The sequence below is a fragment of the Lissotriton helveticus genome, chromosome 9 (genome assembly GCF_964261635.1).
Source record: "Lissotriton helveticus chromosome 9, aLisHel1.1, whole genome shotgun sequence".
NCBI classification, from domain to species: domain Eukaryota; kingdom Metazoa; phylum Chordata; class Amphibia; order Caudata; family Salamandridae; genus Lissotriton; species Lissotriton helveticus.
In genome coordinates, this window is record NC_136070.1 from 436,506,549 (window position 1) to 436,527,055 (window position 20,507).

Here is a 20,507-nt window from a genome sequence, read left to right on the forward strand (position 1 = left end):
AAAGTGCAAGCCTTCCTGTTAAATTCAAGTTTAGATGTTTTTATATTATTTGCAAATTATATAAGGTGTTTCATCAAATGTCTCATTGTTTGTTTGATGAATGCTTGTTTCTGTATTTTTTGTGCATTGTTTTGTGGTTCAAATCATCGGAAATGCTTAAAATGGGTTTCTGGCTCCCCATAATGACTCAGTGGGAGTTCTCGACAGGGCACGGCTGGGAACCACAACCGGCCCTGGCAAAGTGCTCGGACGGCCCCCCTCCCCACTCGGGATGGTTGGAGGTGCCGCCAAGCTCTTTGCCGGGGCCGGTTTTCGGCCGATTTTGGTACAGGCCGATTTTGCAGCTATGTTGCAAAAACGGCCCTGTAACAAAAACAGCCCCCCAGGGGCCCAGAATCGGCCCCCACCCTTGCGTCGCACCGGGGGATTGCCCGGTGCCCGCTATGGCCAGTCCAGCCCTGGTTCTCGAATTCCAGTAATGATTCAGTGGGACTCCGGGGTTCCAGTAATGTTTAATTGGGGAGCCACAGAAGTCAAAAGGTTAAGAGTCACAAGCCTAAAGTATTATATTATACAGTGTTTTTAGCCATTGGTTCCAGAAAAAAAAAATAGTAAATCATTGTATTGTAAACATTTTCATTGTACTGCCCAATCGTGAAGTATGCATTAATGTAGCGCTACAAGTGTAATCAGTCCCTTGGGGAACCTATTTTAGTATATACTGGCAGCTCAAAAGTACAGGCATGTTGTAGAACATAGAAAGTGACATACAACAACTTCCGGTCCCTTTAGCCCTTTATTGGAAAGATAGATAAAAGGTAAGAACAGGGCACAATTTAAAGATTTTTTTATTGGACCTCAGGGTCGTTTACTCAACAAACAGAATATATGTGAAATTGCAGGCATGTTGGCGTAGCTATTACAACTATTTCAGCAAGCAAATGCATTACTGGCAACTGGCAGTGCCAAATTATGTGTTTTAGTATAATGCACAGGTAATTCCCAGCCCCACAGCACATCCCCCAGCTCTAAGACATGTTAATCAATACAGTATATTAAATATAACACAAAATACAGACTTTTCAAGGACATTTTTCAGATATGCAACCTTCGGATGCATGCAATATCAGATACCCTATTAATGGTCATATAGATAATTATTACAATTCTGCCTGAGAGAGACATATAAGCACCGGGCCAGGTTAATCATCTCAATAAGGTAGCTGTTACTCTGCTTCTTCTGTCCACTCCATATATTGTTACTTTCACTTTTATACTCTCACCCTACACATCCTCCCTTTCACCTTTAGGCTCCACGTTCTTCTACTCTTTGTACCTTTTTGTCTAAGTCTGTCTCCCATCACAGGCTCCTCTCTTCTTCCCAAAATCTTGCCTAAGGATTTCTCTCTTGCTCTCTCAATACCTCACTCTATCTCCCCCCTCTCTCTTTTGCTCTCTCGCTCTCACACATACACATATATACATACAGATACACACACACCCCTTTGAACAGATCTATATTTCTATTGATCAATCTATCTTTCTATCTATCTATACATTCACACACACGCACACATACACACACTATATATATGTATATGTATATATATATATATATATATACACACACATGTATAGTAGAGAGCGAGAGAGAGAAGATACAGAGAGCGTATACATAGAAACTGATAGAGCGCCTACAGCACTCTAAATTGATAATGTTGAGCCAAAAGATATGGGACAGTTTGTTTCTAAATTTGTGTTAGGATTGAGATCTGGTATCAGTTTGATTATACAGCACCACTTGATATGTTGGCAGAATAAATCTGTCGACGAAATTTTGCGATATGCTAAATACTGCAGTGAACAGGTAGTGGCAGCACAAAAGAAAACAAAGGAAAAATTTATGTTGGTACAGTTTAGTTTTTTTTAGAATAATTTTTTATTGAGTAGAGCATCAAGTGCATTAAATAACACATGTGCAAACATTAACACTAATCGACACAGAGACGATAGCTTCATCTTACAAGGTTAAAACCAATGACAACATGGGCACAAGAAGACCTTTTTAAATATAACTATCCCAAATAGAAGAATTATATAATACTAAAGTGCAAAAGGTGCAGAGAAAAAAAGTGCAAGTGCAAGTGCTAGCGCAAAAATGCTAAGTTGCGATATTAAAGTGCAAAAGTGCCCAGCAGAGCATATTTTTCGTTCCTCAAAGCATTCTAAAACAACCAGCATAATAGAACGGCAGCTAGACTCAAAATTTCAGATAGTACTATCGTTCTACCGGATTTTCCAAATTACTTAAAAACCTCCAGTTCCTGTTGAATTTCGTGGAAGCTCCCACCTGTCTCGCGTAGGCTTCTTCGAAAGCCCGCGTCATTTTCATTATGTTAAGCCATTTATCGTAAGTGGGTACATCTCTAGACTTCCAATTTTGGAGAATCAAGGAGCGGGCTACCACGGAATTAATAGCGAGATAAGTTGCTTCAGCATCCGTTAAAATTGATCTATCTCTAAAAATTCCGAACAGGGCAACCTCTGCCTCTGGCAATACCCTCTTTTCAAATGCCTGACTTAGGGCCAAGAAGATTGCCTCCCAGAAAGACCCAAAGCTAGGACATGTAAAATAAATATGGAGCCAGCCCCCTTCTCCTTCCGCCTGGCATCGGAAGCACCTATTTTCGACTTCAGGGTACCTTTTCTTAAGTGCTTCCGGAGTAAGGTAGGCCAGCCACCGGGATAGGAAGCCATTCTTTTAAAATTGGCTGCTCTCAGAGACTTACTCCCTCGATGACATAAAACTTCCCATTCATTAATAGAAAAAGTACATTGTGTTTCACTGGTCACCCTTTCCAAATGATTTTCTACCAATGGGAGTTGGCCCTTATTTCGTAGCGGACTATACTAATAACCTATGCCATTTAATTTAGCCACAAAAAGGGCTATCACAAGTTTGTTTGGTGTATTGAAAACCCCATTCAAATTGTTTAAGAAATTAGCAATTTGAAGATATTCAAAAAAGGCTGGCTTCCTCTGAATCCCATCCGTTAGCAGCACCTCCTGCCACAAGATCACCCTATTCTGGATTGAAAAATATCTTAGCTTACCTAGCCCACAGCATTCCCAATTTTTCAAGTGGCATGATCGAATTTGGAGGCCACGACTCTTACATTCCCAATTTCAAATACTGTAACCCGGAGGAGCCCGTCCCTTTGTAAAAAGACTGAAGTCTAGTGGAGTAATCCTGGAGAGTCTTATATCTTGGTTTTTTTCGGAAGTTTAGTGGTTTTTAAAAATATTGAAATCTGACAACCGGTTTCCTGCACCGTTTTGTCCACAAAGAAGATATCTCTAGACCCATTAGAACCCAATAGGCCTGCTAGCAAATCCAAAAAAGCAGCATCGTAATACGTCTGTATTTGCGGTAAGGCCAGATCTCCCTGTTCAATCATTAATTGTAGTGATGTGAGCTTAACCCTTGGTACTTTCTTCCCCCAGACAAACTGTCTATTCAGGGTTTCCATCATTAATAAAAAGAAAGAAGAGTAGCGGCAGTATGGACATTTTGATAAGCGCTACCCGTCCCACCAAGGTCAAAGCAAGTAAAAGCCACTGCTCTAATAATCTATTAATTTTTTCTTGCGTTCCTACATAATTCAGATTATATAGCTGTTCATATCGGTTGGTCACGAAGATCCCTAGGTACCTAATGGGGTCAGGCTTCTGGGCTTGCACCCTGAGACAGGGTGGAAGAAAGTTTATATCTGAATTAATAACAAGAACTTCAGTTTTGTTTGAATTTATTTTGTAGCCCCCAATTAGTTCAAATTTACTAAACTCCCTCATCACCACCTCCAAATTATAATTTTTGGGCTTCAGATATAAAATGATATAATCTGCAAAAAGTTTCAATAATCCAAAGCCTGTATTAAAATTTTTGTATTGGCCGCCATTGACCTTCCTGCTATAAAACCGGCCTGATCTTTATGAATTGTTTCCTCTGCAGCCAATAAAAAACATTCAGCCCATACCTGCATTAAAATCTTATAGTCTGAATTAAGGAGTGTTATGGGCCTATAGAACTTAACATCCTTTGGGTTATTATCCTTTTTTACGAAACAGACCACAATTGCCTCCTTAAAAAACGAGGGAACTTGCCCCCCATTTTTGATATAATTTAATAATTTTTTTCAAGAATGAAATCAATTCTTGTGAGAGTATTTTATAGAATTCTATTGGGAACCCGTCTTCCCCACATGCTTTAGCTCCGGCCGTTGAGTTGATAGATGCCAAGATCTCAGCAGCTTCTAAATCTGATTTTAACTGATGAATCCGAAGATCGGATAGTTTGGGAATATTTACGTTGTCAAAATATTCCTGTATAGTCCCTTCCCCACCTGGTTTTCAGTAGTATAGAGTTGCTGAAAGTGTTCCCAAAAAATCTGTGGAATCTCATCACTATTAGTAAGTTCTGCTCTGGTCTTGGGGTTAATCACTTTCAAAACCAAAGCCGCTTCTTGTTTGGTTTTTGTGGAGCTGGCCAGCATTTTGCCGCCCATCTGGCTATCTTCATAGACCTTTTGCTGGTAGGATCAGGAGCTGCTGATCTCTTCTAAACCCAAAAAAATCTCAGGGCCTTTCTAGCCTTATCCAATTGATGTGGATGTGCCCGGATCTTCTGGGCATATGCCCTTTCCACTGCCCCTGTAGCTCAGCTATTTTGAGCCACCGAGCCCTAGACTTGGCTGCTGAAAAGGAAATTATTTGCCCTCGAACTGCGACCTTAAAACCTCCCCAAACAGCGAAGGGTCCAGCCATCCCCTCATTCATCCTAAAATACTTGGAGATCCATGCTCTAAAACTCTCAACCCATTCTTGATCTTGGAGAAGGAGGCGATACATCTGCCACCTGTGTCGCTCCCTTCTCCCCTCAACCAGCTCAAACTTGAGCCCTATATACACGTGATGAGAGAATGGGTTGTTCCCAATGTCTGCTTTAAAGACAAGAAGGGATCTCGATGTTAAGAAGAAGTCAATTCGATAAGCAATCTGAAAGCAGTGTGAATGGCAAGTGTAGCTATTCATATAGGTATTGATTTTCCGCCAGGGATCTATTAATTGATGGTCATGCCTGATAACCTCAATGATTCTTTTAGTATTCGGTTTTAGTTGTTTTTTGTTTTTATTTGAGGTATCTTTCTTTAGATTCTGTGTATAATTAAAATCTCCACCGATAATTATCTGACCGGGGCCCCCCTCAGGAGTTCATACATTTTGGCCAGCCCTGAGGCATCATACGTAACCGGGCCATAGTAGGTTATCAAATTTAAGATCCTCCCCTTCAACTTTGCCACCACCCATAGCCATCTCCCCTGTGGATCCCCACAAATTTGTTTGAATTCCCATGGCAGATTCTTAGAGAAATAAATAGCAACCCCTCTCATGGCTAGGCCTGCTGATGCGGAAAAGGCGTCCGAAAATGCCCTTGGTACATACAATTTAGGTGAATTCGTTATTAAATGTGTCTCTTGAAAAAACAACATGAATGAGGTGGTTCTGCACACCTTATTTCTCTAAAGTTAATCCAATGAATTATTACCAGTCTTGAATTTGCGTGCAGAACTGGGTAGTGCTATACCCTCAACGCACTTGACGTAATACATGAATATAGGGAGCGCAGAATCCACGCTCCACTCCCAGCTGCACTGCGTAATAGGATATTAAATCCAACCAACTTATCATTGTTTCACATTATTCAAAGTTCGTCCCTTTATCCGCGTTTTATCAAAAATTGTCTGCATTTTCAAATCCACATACGTGACAAGAATGTACTTTGGGAACTTCTCGTATTTTAGCGTGCCCATCCAGGCCTCTTCCAAAATAAGATCCAAGTACAACAGATAGTTCGTAGCAGCATTCCTTTTAAATAATTTTGCCCTCTGTTGGTTCATGCACCCGTAAGACAAAAAGAGGAAGAAAGGCATTTCGGCACGAAGATGATTGCAAAAAATGTTCTACATTCGGCAAGTTCTGGGCAGCAATTGAGTATACGATGGGAGAGGAAATGCATAGAACAATATGATGGAAATTTAGGACATTCGAGTTAAGACTTATTGATTGACAGCGGTTCATTGTATGTACTAATGCACGTTGGGATTTGTAGTTTTCACCTAAGGATTGAAAGATTCAGGTGTTTATTTTAATGCACACAAGGGGGAAGTATAGATACGTTTTATAAATTGTTGGAAATGCAGGGCCCGACAAGCTGAAACTCTATGGCTGCTATGGCGTATGCCGAGCGGCTTGAAGAAAATGAAACGAGCAGGTACGCGTGAAAGTGCAATTATGATGAATGGAAGAGCGCGGGTTCAAACAGTGATGAATTTCATGTTGCATGTAAAAGAATAGGGGTGTCCCAGTCTAGATTGGAAGGGAGGGGTGAACATAGGAGAAGGGTTAACATAACGAAGGCTGGTCCTCTCAGAAGTTTAATGTTTGTATTAAGTTTGTTTAGCAGATGACGGGTTTAAATAGACATCCAAAAGAACGGCAAAAGAGGAGTTCAATAAAGCGTACTATGTGCAAGGAGGGTAATAACACTAAAACCAAAGGAGCGTAGTTGTTCACTGGGGTGATAATTATGTGGTGTAAAGTTTCGTAATGGATTTTAAATGTTGCTTTTAGTACAAGAGTGAATATTATGAACATTAAGCACAGATGAAAAAGAATATTGTTAATAATGCTGTTGTCAGGTTCTGATGGTTTGTTCTAAATTTATTAATTTGCAGTGACCCCCGACGAAGGGCTGACGCTACAGCCCGAAATGCATTGGGTTTATAATAAAAGGAATGCTGCTACGAACTATCTGTTGTACTTGGATCTTATTTTGGAAGAGGCCTGGATGGGCACGCTAAAATACGAGAAGTTCCCAAAGTACATTCTTGTCACGTATGTGGATTTGAAAATGCAGACAATTTTTGATAAAACGCGGATAAAAGGACGAACTTTGAATAATGTGAAACAATGATAAGTTGGTTGGATTTAATATCCTATTACGCAGTGCAGCTGGGAGTGGAGCGTGGATTCTGCGCTCCCTATATTCATGTCTTGAAAAAACAAAGCATGGAGGTTAAACGAGACAAGCCACCTAATAAGCCCACCATATTTTTGTTTGTTGAGCATCCCTTTGGCATTGACTGATAAAATCTTAAATCTACTAGCGATTTCCGATTCTATTTCTTAAATAAGCTTCTTGTTTGATCAAAAACCTGTACCTATTTATACCACTATCTTCTCCTTTTGCTACTGCTCTTTTACTTGCTAGTTTCCCCCCCACGACCCACCCATCCACCCGATAGAGAAGAACCCACCCACAGAAATGTGGAAAACCCCCATTGACCACGTTAGCCACATTTCAACCGACCCTGCTACCCACATGGGTGTCATGGTACCATACCCTAGGTACAGTTGAGAGATGCCGAAAGGCCTGAATGGGTGCAAGGGGTTGGGGGAGCGATGGGTTGAGGAAGCGGAAGTGATAGAGGAATTAACCAATGGTGGCTCAACCTGGACAGGATAGAGGAAGGGGTGCAGATGCTGGTATGGGAGCTGAGTGGGTTGAAAATCAAAAACGTGTCACAGGCTGCCACTATTGTCACAAGATTGGGCATTGGAAACGCGAGTGTAGATTGAATCCAGCAAATCAACTGCAATATGAGGTAGAGGGAAACATGTCAGAAGGTATGAATATTGTGACAAGACCCAGATCCATGTATGGGGGAGGTTGTGAGTCCCAAATGCAGATACCACAACCTCCAATACCCATGAGTAATCAGACATATTGTCAGATGCCTTACTTCGAGACCCAATACAGATTAGATCAAAAACAAGGCCCTCATGAGTATCAGAGGGGGGTGCAGGGAGAGTTCACTTTGGGTGCTGCTCTAGAAGTGGATGCAGAGGTAAATGGACATCCTGTTACCTTTTTGTTAGACAGTGGAGCTGCGCGCTCCACAGTACGGACAGAAGTGGTCCCAGATTTATCCCTGTAAGGAAAATCGATCCAAGTGGTGGGAGTTACCAATTGGAAAATGACTAATCCTTTAACAAATGAATTACCAGTGAGAATAGGACCCTTTCAGGATAGACACCAATTTGTGGTGTGTGATTCCAGCTTAGTCTGTCTATTAGGACAAGATCTTTTGTGCAAACTAAATTGTACCATATCATGCACTACGAGGAGTGTGGAGTTAAAAACTTATGATGACGATGACGATTTTAAAATGGCCAATATGAGTTTGTGTGCAGAGTTGTTTGTGGTTCTCACAATGGAAGACCTACCATATGACTTGAGAAATTCAGTTTCTCCGAAGGTGTGGGATTTCACGGGTGAGAAGATAGGATTGACTCGAGGGGTTGAACCTGTTAAGATAAAGGTCAAACCAAATGTTGAATTCCCACAAATCCCACAGTATAAATTGACTCCAGAAATTGTGGCTGGAATACGACCTGTAATTGAGTCCATAGTTGCACAAGGCATTCTGAAGGAGATAAGAGGAAGTCCCTGTAATTCACCTGTAACGGGATTACAGAAGCCTAGCGGCAAGTAAAGAATAGTGCAGGGTTTGCGCAGGATCAATGAAATCGTGATCCCATGTTGTCCTGTGGTACAGAATCCAGCTGTAATACTATTTCAGATACCATGTGAGGCCGAATGATTTACAGTCATCGATTGATGCCAAGCGGCTTTCTCATACCATTGCATGAAGATAGCCAATATATTTTTGCGTTTAGGATAGATGACCGTGTGTTAACATGGTGTAGGATCCCTCAGGGGTATACAGAAAGTCCCTCTATCTTTAGCCAGTGTTTGAAAAAGAATCTTGTAGGGCTGGTGATACCCCAAAACTCAGTCCTGGTACAGTACATTGATGACCTTTTGGTAGGATGCTTGCAGGATCAATACAGTGGCTTTGCTCAATCATTTGGCAGAGAATGGACACAAGGTGTCCCCAAACAAGCTTCAGTATTTTCAAACAAAAGTGCAGTATCTAGGTCACCAAATTGAAAAGGGAAAATGAAGGGTGTCACTAGATCGCATAGAGATGATTCTGAGAATGGGAATTCCAAAAACACAGAAAGAAGTCTGCATATTTTTGTGAATGGTCAGCTATTGCCGACAGTGGATCCCAAATGTTTTCTTTCACGCAAAGCCACTTTTGAGGTTGACTCGAAAGGACATTAGTGATCCAGTACCATGAGATGATGACTGCTTGAGAGCCTTCCATGCTCTGACAGAGAGCCTATATCGCGCTCCAGCTCTGGGAATGCCAGATTACAACAAAGCATTTTCGCTCTTTTGCTGTGAGAAAGAAGGATGTGCATTAGCGGTCCTTGTACAGACACATGGAGGTGCCCGTAGAAAAGTGGCTTATTTTTTTGCTACATTAGATCCTGTAGCTTCTGCATGGCCCGGATGTCTCAAATCTGTTGCTGCAACAGGTGTCAGCCTTGAGAGATTTGAAACCATAGTAATGGGTCACCCACTTATTGTTTATGTGCCACATTCAGTAGAACTGTTAATGACAAGAACAAAGACACAGCATTTAACGAATAACAGACTTACAAAGTATGAGAAAGTCATATTGGCGTTTGAAACTGTTACCCTAAAACGCTGTACTAACTTGAATCCTGCTACGTTGTTGCCTCTACCACAAGAGTAAGGAGATGATTGTGAAGAGCATGACTGTCTGGATGTTACTGAACTATCTATCAAATCCAGACATTGTCGATGAACCGTAGCCCGAATCTGATTTGATCCTTTTTGTTGACGGTTCATGCCTAAGAGACAATGAAGGGTGTTTGAGAGCAGCTTTTGCTGTGTGTACCATTTTGGGGGTGGTCGAAGCTGCCAGTTTGAACAGAGAATATTCTGCTCAGGTGGCCGAAATTATTGCTCTGATATGTGCCTGTACCATCGCAGATGGAGTTCGAGTGACTATCTATACGGACAGCCAATATGGGTTTGAAGTGGTTCATGATTTTGGACAGTTATGGTTTCAAAGGGGATTTTTAACGTCATCAGGATCCCCTATCCGTAATGGAGAATATGTACGTCAATTATTGGAAGCCTTACAGTGACCCAAAGCAATAGCTGCAGTTAAATGTGCAGCCCATGGGAGGGGAGAAGATTTTGTCACCAAGGGTAATAACTATGCTGACGAAGTAGCTCTTTTTGTGCACTACATGTTTGTGTTTTCGATAGAGAGTATGTAGGAGAAAGCACAGAAGAGACCAAGCTCAGCATGTTTTTAGTTGTGGCCGATACATGAGGTTAAGCGGCTCCAGGATGAGGTCTTAGAAGAGGAAGCTGCATGATGGGTTACAGCAGGATGTGAAAAGAGAGATGATGGTATTTGGGTATCGACAGATGAAAGGGCAGTGCTACCTAACTGTTTATTGAACCCAATGACAAGGCAGATTCACGGAGCAGTTCATCTTGGAAGAGATGTCATGGTGTGAGTCTTTAGGCAAACGTGGTTTAACCCCCGATTTCGTGTGCATGCTGAAGCAGTCTACCACAGGTGTGTTACATGTCAACAAATGAATGTGGGAAAAAGAACTGTGGTTGCGATGAGTCACATTGGAAGATCAGGAGGTCCTTTCAATATGATACAATTGGACTTTATTGAGATGTCGAGATGCAATAGGCTGAGCTATGTTTTGGTGGTGGTGCGTATCTTTTCACATTGGTTTGAGGCATATCCAACTAGACGATGTGACAGTCTCACAGTGGCAAAATTGCTCTTGAGGGAACTCATACCGCGGTTTGGATTTCCGACCTCGGTGGAGACAGATAGAGTAACACACTTCCATAATGAAATCATGAAATTATTGTGTACAGCTTTGAAAATTTATCAGAGACTGCATTGTAGCTACAGGCCTGAGGCTTCTGGTCTTGTGGAACAGATAAACAGCACAATCAAGATGAGGGTGTCAAAGGTGTGTTCATCAACTTCATTGAAATGGCCAGATGCGTTGCCATTAGTGTTAATGAGTCTGCGTAGTACTCCTGATAGGACAGGGCTCTCTCCCCACAAAATATTGATGGGAAGAGCTGTGCGACTGCCTATGGTACCAGCTACAGCATTGATAAACATCACAGATGATTTGGTTATGGATTATTGTAAGGCAGTGGTTACCAAAATATTTTGACCCACAGCTCCCTTGACCTATTAGCCATTGGCCACGACTTCCCAGATGTACCTTTTTTTGGTGGGTGGGGGTATGTAAGCCCAGCCTCTGAACTTCTTACATTTTTCAACCTGAAAATATTTGGGATGAAGCCGATGAAGGTATTATAATCATAGATGATGTAACAGATTAAAAATATAACAATTATTTAATAAAAAACTGTGCTTGGTTATGTCAGAAACAATACTTTTTAGCAGTGGGGTCTGCATATGGAATTTTTTTGAACAATTTTTTGTTTGAAAAGATTTCCTTTAGAGAGAGGGGCTCATTCCTAGAAACCAAGTGGAGGGGCAGATGGACGGGCGACTAAATAAATGATTCTCATTGGCACCTTTTGCAAGATTATGTTAATGTGCCAATGCATCCCAGCTGGACTAAAGTGAACATAGAGTAGTACAGTTATCCATTAATTAGTCATGCAGTTCAATGCAAGCATTCAAGTGGACATGATAGATACACTTAAAAAGCCAAAAGCACTAGTTAGCAATAATATAGAATATCCGCATCTTCATTAACAATTTTTCTTTTTGTCTTGAAAAAGACAAAAAGGAAATGGTTGTAGCATTCTAACTTTCTGTATATGTGCCTAAATTTTTTTTTAAATACTGCCCAAAAGCATGTAGAAACTGTTTTAATAAATTGACAAGCTGTCTAAGTATTACAGACATATGAACTAACTCTACTTCCCTATTGTGACAACCCAGAATGTACTGAAATTTGAAGTGCCACTCTGTTCCCATTTACAAAACTGGTTGAATATATTTTGGTCAGGAAATGGAATAATCTAATGAAAGACCTATCCTCTACTATACATCTTTTCCCATTTGCAATACTCATAAAACAAACTTGTTTAACCTTTGTTATTAACTAGTGTGAACTCTGCCCCCTCTGCATGTTTGTCACCAATACCCTTCGGTCAAGCTGTGGTTACAAATAATAAATCCAAAAAGCACAGATTTAAATCTTTAGCTTTAAATAGCTACCAGGAACTGGAAATGTTGAGGCATACAAAAACCTGCAAGCCCAGGGTCTTAAGTGGCATTTCAAGTTTGAAAGGAAATACTAACAATTCAAAAGTAAGGAAATGGTATAGTAACCATATTAAACCTTGTTCGGTGGTGCCCCCTAAAAATGTAAAACATCAATCCTAATGATGCGCGCAACCAGCTCTGTCATGCTGGAGGACAACCTTTAATTTAATTGTGAGTACAGCAACTGTTTTCACAATTTCCCCACATAAAAAATTATTTGAGTGTTGCATTTCCTGCCAGTCAGACCTTTGTGCTTACAAAACTGTTCAGTTAGGCAGCCAGCTGGCTTCTAAGATTCCGTGCTGGAGGATTCAGGCCTGTGATTTATGCTCATGGTTCAGTGGTTCCCAATCTGTTTGCGACGCCCCTAGATTGATTTGATGGTGCACCAGGGTGCCACGGTGCACAGATTGGGAACCACTGTTGCAAGGGACTGGCTGATGTGGTTAATTCTGTGTCCCACCAGGTCGAGGCTGTGACTGCATCCACCTTGAGAGACCTGCTGCATGATCTTAACCCTCGTGATTGGGTGCTTGTCCGAAAGCACGGGAGGAAGAGCTACCTTGATGCTCGCTGGCGAGGACCATATCAGGTGTTTCTGGTCACAAGTACAGCGGTGAAGTGTGGAGGATTGCCAAACTGGATCCACGCTTCACATACTCACAGAGTCCCAGAACCTGTTGAGGACATGACTCCTCTTGTTCCCAGAAATGCAATGCAATCGAGAGTGCCACAGAAACAGAACAAACAGGTAGATCGTGAGACCTCTTGGTGAGGTGGAACAATCAGCCGAGCAAGAAAGAATAAACCAAACAGCTCCCAAAGTGAATGCAGACTCAGAGATAGACGACCTTGTGGAGTGGCACTTTGAACCAGAGCAGAGTGAACAGCCTGGTGCGGAAGGATAAGATCAAGAGGAAGAGAGAAGAGCAGATACTGCAGCAGCAAGGTGGCCAACAAAGAAGGAAAGGCTGAACATAAGGCTTGCATTTGAGAAACATCTTGCTCCGATTCCTGTAACATCTGAATCCGTTCAAAGTCAAACCGAAGAAAGAACGGATGGTCTAAGACATCCAAAAGGGAGAGAGTACTGTCTCGAAAGTACGCATCTCCTGAGTGGACATATCTGGCTGCAGATGCAGAGACCGGAGAGATCCAGGAGGTTGGGGACCGGCACAGTGAGTCACGGAGAGAGAGCACTCTGACAATTGACATTCAGTTAATAGTCCCTGGAGTGGATGCCTTCGGAATTTTGATTCTGAGAGTTCCTGATCCACCAAGGCTGAGTGGATTACGCTTTTAGCTTTCCCTACTTTTGGTCGATAGCCAACCGCACAAGAAATGGGAGAAATTTGTGCTGAAATACTACAGCTTGTCCTTGCTATGCTTGGATCTAATATCATAAATTAGGAAGACTGAACTGTTAACCGCTCCGTGCGGCGCGTTAGCCGCGCCCTGTGCTGGACATTCCAGAACAGGGCGGGGTCGTGACGGAACCGTTCCGTCATCAGCACAGCTCAGCCGTAACTGATGACGGAACGGTTCCGTCACCAGCATCGAAGGGGTTAAAGAAATCATATTAGCCTTAGAAAGAAGATAACCTAGCCCCAAGAGGAGAAGATTTAAAAGTAGGGACTTTCACTGGAACGAAGAATCGAGGGTTAGGGCTGACTACGTCTCTTCAATAGGTTTAGTATCATTGAACTGAACATTGCAAAAATCAAATGAAAAGGAAAATAAAAAGACATTGTAAATAACTAAAATAAGCAAGATAAAGATGAACAGAGACTTTGTTGAATTCAAATCAAAACAGTCATTCAAATGGAGTCCGAGAAGTCAGAACGCAAGCAGAAATGCATAATTGGTACCCTTATCGTTGTGGTGCTTATTGCCATAACTGTGGAGATTGTTACATCTTTGATTGGGTCTCACAATGCTGAAAAGAATGAAGTGACATCAACCCCAACTACCGTAGACGTAGGAGAGGGTGCATCTGCCAAGGATAGAGATATGATTAGGGAAACTAGTTGGATGCTACATGTAGATTTGTCAAAAGGAGATTTTAAGCTGAATGCACATGATCGTTTGTTGTATGAATATGTAGATACAATGGAAGTGAAAGATTGTTATGTGTGTATGCAATTACCAGCATCAGTAGAAGAGGGCATCCAATATCATCACTTACCTTTGACTTATGGCATCACATGTAGTATGTTGCTGAGCATGTTTTATAGTAAGGCCCATTTTGAGTACTATTTCTCAAATTATGATGCGATACTCTCAGAAGTTCCAGTCCTGAAGTACATGAATAAGTATGATTACTATAAGGAGGTAGAGAAGATATTTACGTATTTCGTGCCTACTATTACTTTAGATACATCATATGCTCATAGACACAATTTGTTTTGCATGCTGACTGATATTGAAAAGAAATTTGTGGATCAGATAGAAGGTCGGCATAGTCAGACCGTATTTAGACCTGACGCAATGGACACAGGAAGAATTAGATCATAAGGCATATGGATGTTCTGGTCCACTAGCTTTGGACTTTAAGCAAAAAGGAAAGTTATGCATTAGACGCCCGTCAACTTATTATGACAAAATATTTGTGGGTGAGAGTGATTGTGAACACATTTTCTTAATCGAACAGGCAATAAGAAAAGCGTTATTGGATAAAATAATCATAGTACCAAATGTGTATTTTGTGTGTGGAAAAAGTGCTATGTGAAATTGCCCAAGAATTGGTATGGTACTTGTTATTTAGCTGTGGTATTTCCTAAAATCTTTCGTGTAGATGATCTATGGCCCTTAGAGGGGAAAAGCGTTCACAGGGGAAAACGTGGTGCAAGTTCTGGAGAAATTATTGGAGATGTATTTGGAGCTATGATACCAAGTGTGGTTGTGATCTTGAATGATATGAAATTTAGAAAGCTGGCAACAATAGTGGATAAACTCTCTGTGAATACGGCCCAAATGTTGTTACTTGTTGATGGAGGGGATGGTCTCGATAAGGGCTATTGTTCTTCAGAATCGTCTAGCTTTAGACGTCCTATTAGTAAAAGCCGGAGGAGTCTGTAAATTATTGAAAGTTCAACAGTGCTGCACGTATATTCCTGACAATAGTCGGGATATACGAAAATATATTAGTAATATTTCAGAGATACATCAAGATGTGCGTGATTTGGCTGCAGATTGCATTTGGGAACAAATTGGCAACGGATTTGGGAAGATAGGAAGCTGGTTTGGAAGCCTGGGACAAGGGATAATGGGATACACCTTGAAACCCATCATAATAGCAGTCATGTCTATCATTGTGTTATTGGGAGCCATCAAAGCTTACAAATGGAATAAAGCATGCCATAATAAAACTCCTTGAAGAAACAAGAGCAACAGCTAGAACGACTGCAGGACAGTCCTTGTCTTCCCTACTAAATTCAGCACAGATGGTCTTTTATTTGCCTGCTGAAAGTGGTTGAGGGCAGTAAATACTTTATTTATATTTATTATACGTACAAATTAGTCATGCTTAAAAGACCACAGACTCCGAATTCTAGTTTATGGATTTTATATAAGGCCAAAAATAATTGGATATAAACAGATCTGAGAATCAGCGGATATAGGTACATAAAAATCAATACAGTGCCATAAAATAGCATGAAATAGCACTACCAGAAAATGAGATGCATCTGTTTTTAGCATAAATTAGGTAACTTTGTCACATAATTTGGTTCCTCATGTCGCACAATCCTAGTAGCTATGAAAATGGTAAAGCTCTGAAGAGTGGTTTGGTCACTGTCATGTCTAATAAGAGTAACTGACAGTAAATCAGTGAGTATTTAACTGCTATGCTGTGACTTAAAAGTTGTACAATAGCAAAAGGAGGGAACACCATCTTCTGTCTTTCACCCAAAATGAAAAAGTGCACATTAAAAAGACGTAGGGGTAGGGCAAAATCAGTCCTTGGCAAGTCTGTAGTGCCAGTCATGTGACAGACTCCAACTTATCCTACTTGCCTGTCTCCTTGCTGTCTCCATCATCTTGTAAAATTTGAACAGTGGTGGCTCCTCCGCTAAGGCGGAGGAGCATCGCCCCACTGTTTTTAAGTAGTGTCAGGAAAGTAAAAATAACTCTTAGTTATTATCATTTTATTTTTCCTTGGTGCTGCAGCTTTGCGGGTGGGACTGGTGATTTACACTCCCTAATGTGCACATGAATGTTTGGCCAGCCCTCTTGGGCCGGCCAAACATTCCTTCACACTTAGCATGTTCCCCATGCAGGGTGTGTTACAGTCTGATAAGAGAAAATTCCCAGTCTCCCATTCTCGGGCTGAGCACTGATCCACAGCGCTTAGACTAATCACAACGCTGCATTGCAGCGTTGTGATTGGCTATTAGGAGTATGGGAACCGACTGCATCCTTCTACCTGCCCTGGAAGTGGTGGAAGAGGACCAAGAGGAGACGGCAGCGAAGGCAGCCGTCAGCAGCAGACAAGTAAATGTAAATTGTAATACAGACAGGTTAGACTCCAACATAAAAGGTGAACAGGTTAATGAAAAATACAGATTTGTATCCATTCACACTGGGAAAATACTTCCAGGATCAAATACATCTGTTACATTGCACCAGCCAAATTAGAGCCAGCCACTGTAAGTGGTTGCTCAAGGTCAATAGAGGCAGAATTAGTATAAAGATCTAGCACATGCTTTAATAGGCATCTGGAAACAGATGTTGTTTCAGCTCCTTTACTTATGCAACAGTTCACATACGGCCTTCCATCCAATCACCTTTCTTGTTTTTCTCCCTTCTCGGTTCCTCTATCCTTAGTCCTCCTGTGAGTTTGCTGCTTAACTTGTGCTGTTTAGTGTTGTCTCCCTTTTCGTAGACCACTCTTGGGCAGAATTCCAAGACTACCTGGGGGCTAGTCACAGGCAACCTCTGCACCGGGTAAGTTATATGTTGAAATAATTAAGAGAAGTCAAAAGTACATTATTCTAGTATTTTCCTTACTTATTTTGCTCTTTTCTTCAAGGTGGGGAAGTAGCTGTACTTTGGTTATCTTCGAAGAAATGGTGCCCCTATCTTTTATCCCACCATTCCATCTAGAGTCTTTCAATCAACCACCTGGAGGAGCGAGTTTCTCTCTCTCTTCTACACCTTTCCCCCATCCATGGTGGTCTGGAGTTATCGTGTACACGAGGTAAGTTGACATGTAGGGGAGGAGTAGTTTGGCTTCAACATCCTCAGTCTACATACCATAGGGTTCTGACAGTTTTCTTTTTGGCTGATACAGCTGTCTTTCTCTTAAAGATCTTCCAAACTGTCCCCCCTTCAGGAGAGAAATTCCAACAGCAATCAGGCCGGCCTACCCAGGGTCTGGACTCCTTTATTACTGTAGGTCATCAAAAGACCAGCTTTCTCAATCCTCCGAGCAGTTTTATGGACCAGAAATTCAGTGTAAATCTGGAGGCACAGCTCTATAGTGCTTCATGAGTTAGGTGAAACTGGAAAGTCTTCAATCAAGCAGGCAGTTTTTTCTTCTTCTCTATTCCGATCTTCTTTCCACTAAGTTAGGTTGCAGCCATTTTTAAAATGGGAACTCAGCTGTAATTTGAGACAATCTCTGAGCTAGTCAAGTTAAAGTTTGCACACAGTGTCCACCAAGGTTTTACTCCAACGTGTCCATGTTTCTGTCTTACAATGGCACCTCAATGTAAGAAAAGAAGTATCTTGGGCTATCGTTTCCCCAAATACCCGCTTTAAGCCGATTTGGGATTTCTCTCCTCTTTCAAAAAATCTGACCAACGCCAGTTGAACCATACCTCTAAAAAGTACAAAAAAAATGTCCATCCCATTTGCACACATCGGCTCCCATCATACAGAAGTAAAGTCTCCTCTATGTCTGCAATGATCCTTCCTCAAAGGTGTTGTGTAATGTGTGTCCTGGAAGGTGGCAGAACTGTCAAAGGGTCATTGTGCTCAGAAGACTTTGAAGTTTCTCAGTTGTCCACATGCTTCAGCGATGATGTGGGGTCAAACACAGAAATTGTTTCTAGGCCTCGGAAGGCTCAGCTGGGGGGAAGACATTAAGCCACCAGATCAGACTGATATAACGAAGAATATGGTAACTTCACCAACAAGTTATTGGTGCGCTGTAGATAATAAAAATTCAATGCCACAGATGATTTTTTTAAACATATATTATATGCAAATTTGCTGGTTCATGAACTCAGTGTAGTGAATCTGTGTGGCATGAAGCTTAGCTGCTCCCAACGCACCACCCGGGCTGCAATAGCTAACAAATTATTAACTACTATCTTGACTTGAAAGGGGACTAACTAGCACTCTGTGAGCCCTTTGAACAAAAAAAAAACAATAGACAATTCTGCGTCTGTGTCATGAAGAGACGGTCCTCAAGGAATATCTCAACACTTCCATCATTAAGGATTAACTTACCACCCTAATATTGGCATGTCTGGGTCCACTCTCAACATTTTGTGCCCTATTTTCCAGAAACCTGATCCTTTTCACTGTGTCTGTCACCGCCTTCTTCGGGTAAGTGATCTCAAACTAAACAATGGCTAGTTTTGGCATTACTCTATCAATGAGTTTCCATTCCCAGCCCTCAGAACACCCACAAATAACAACAATGGCTTACTTGGTCTCCAACATTGATTTTATTTCCTGCACTGCAAACCGGGTGTATTTTAGTCTTCAACTGGTGCCATGGCTTTTTGTAGGAGCTCCCTGACCAGGCAATAATCATCTATTGCAAGGAACAGCTTAGCCACTGAGGTTTCAGGCCCTGTGATTGCTGGGTTTTCGGAGCCTCCTCTAGATCATAGCAACATTCAACCAGATTAGGACCAATAATCAAATAAAGAATCTCATCTGGCAAAGGTTGGCCTGGGTCTGTTCAAGATAAAAGTCATTGTGTTGCACACAATACCTTCTCACTAAGGCACCTTAAAGCATCATATGATTTTTGAAAAACAAGGTTGGGAATCTATGAACCAGAACCTCAAATAAATCCCACCAATTATGATCAATCTTTGGTGTTTAATTCCAGGACATGTTTCAGCAATCCATCAATAAGCCTTTGAAACGGTCTTCCCAGCACTCACTGCACAGGTTGGCACAAGCCTCTCCCGAAACAAATGCCTGATAAGGAAGATCGTCATCCAAGACATGGTATGGTCAATATTCTAGGCCCTAGGACTCCTCACAGCCAGCCTCCCCTCTGCTCTTACCTCTCATAGCAACCCAGGCCACTAGATCCATTAGGGTCAGCACCACATCGCAGCAGCTTTATAGCACGGTCCCCAACAATCCAGCATAACAGACAGAGGGCAGGCTCTCTCATGTGTCCTTTACTTTTGATGTCATCACCTTTGACCTACCTGAATCTTCTCACATCTGCCAGCAGGCCCTGCTCTGCCCAGTCTATCCAGCACAGAAGAGAGAAGCCACAGCACAATAATACATTATGCTTTTAATGCCCTAAGTGTGAAGGGTATGCCCGGAAATGGGCTCCACACTCACTGTACCATTGGATTCAAGCTAGCCCGGCTGATGAGGAGTGATACCCCAAAACTGCTCCCAGGATGCTTGTTTCCAGTCCAGGGAGGACCTGGCTTGACAGTTCGGGTTGAACTATTCTTTTGGGTAGCAAGGTCAAGACTTATTTCAATATGACTGGGTCCAAACTGGGGTGGCGTGGTGAGCAAACAAATGATGGATTAAACGCATATCTGTGACTGGGGTGAATGTTTGATTTGTTCAGCATTTCGTCCATCATCTTCTCTTTTTGCTTGCACCACAGTAAGAAGCGCAGGGCATCTCACAGATGGAAGCATGATTCCTCAGCCACCAGGTCTGGTTGCTGACATCCCCACTGTACCGGACCATGCCCCCCACCCATTCAAGCATGATGGGTGATCCGACTTCCACCAATGTATTTTGTCTAACGTTCCTTGGCCCTCAGGCTGTATCCTTGGCAGGCAAATTTATGACAGATTTTTCTTAGTTGCCATTGTCCACACAGGCACAAAGGAACCCCACCTTCTACGTGATTACTTAGGCTCCAATATTAGCACACTGACAGCAGTCTACATTTCGGTTGTAGATAGTTGTAGATAGCTCAAATTAACTTGGGGCATTTGCCACAAAAAATTGCTGGATAATGATGGGGATGTTGGTGCGGACTTGGAAATCACATCT

General features: G+C 41.9%; 1 protein-coding gene across 2 annotated transcripts in view; it reads right to left on the minus strand.

Moving 5' to 3' along the window:
• Positions 1-20,507, minus strand: part of LOC144782779 (exocyst complex component 3-like) — a 380,915-nt gene that overhangs the window by 272,568 nt on the left and 87,840 nt on the right. The gene's annotated exons all lie outside the window — the stretch shown is intronic.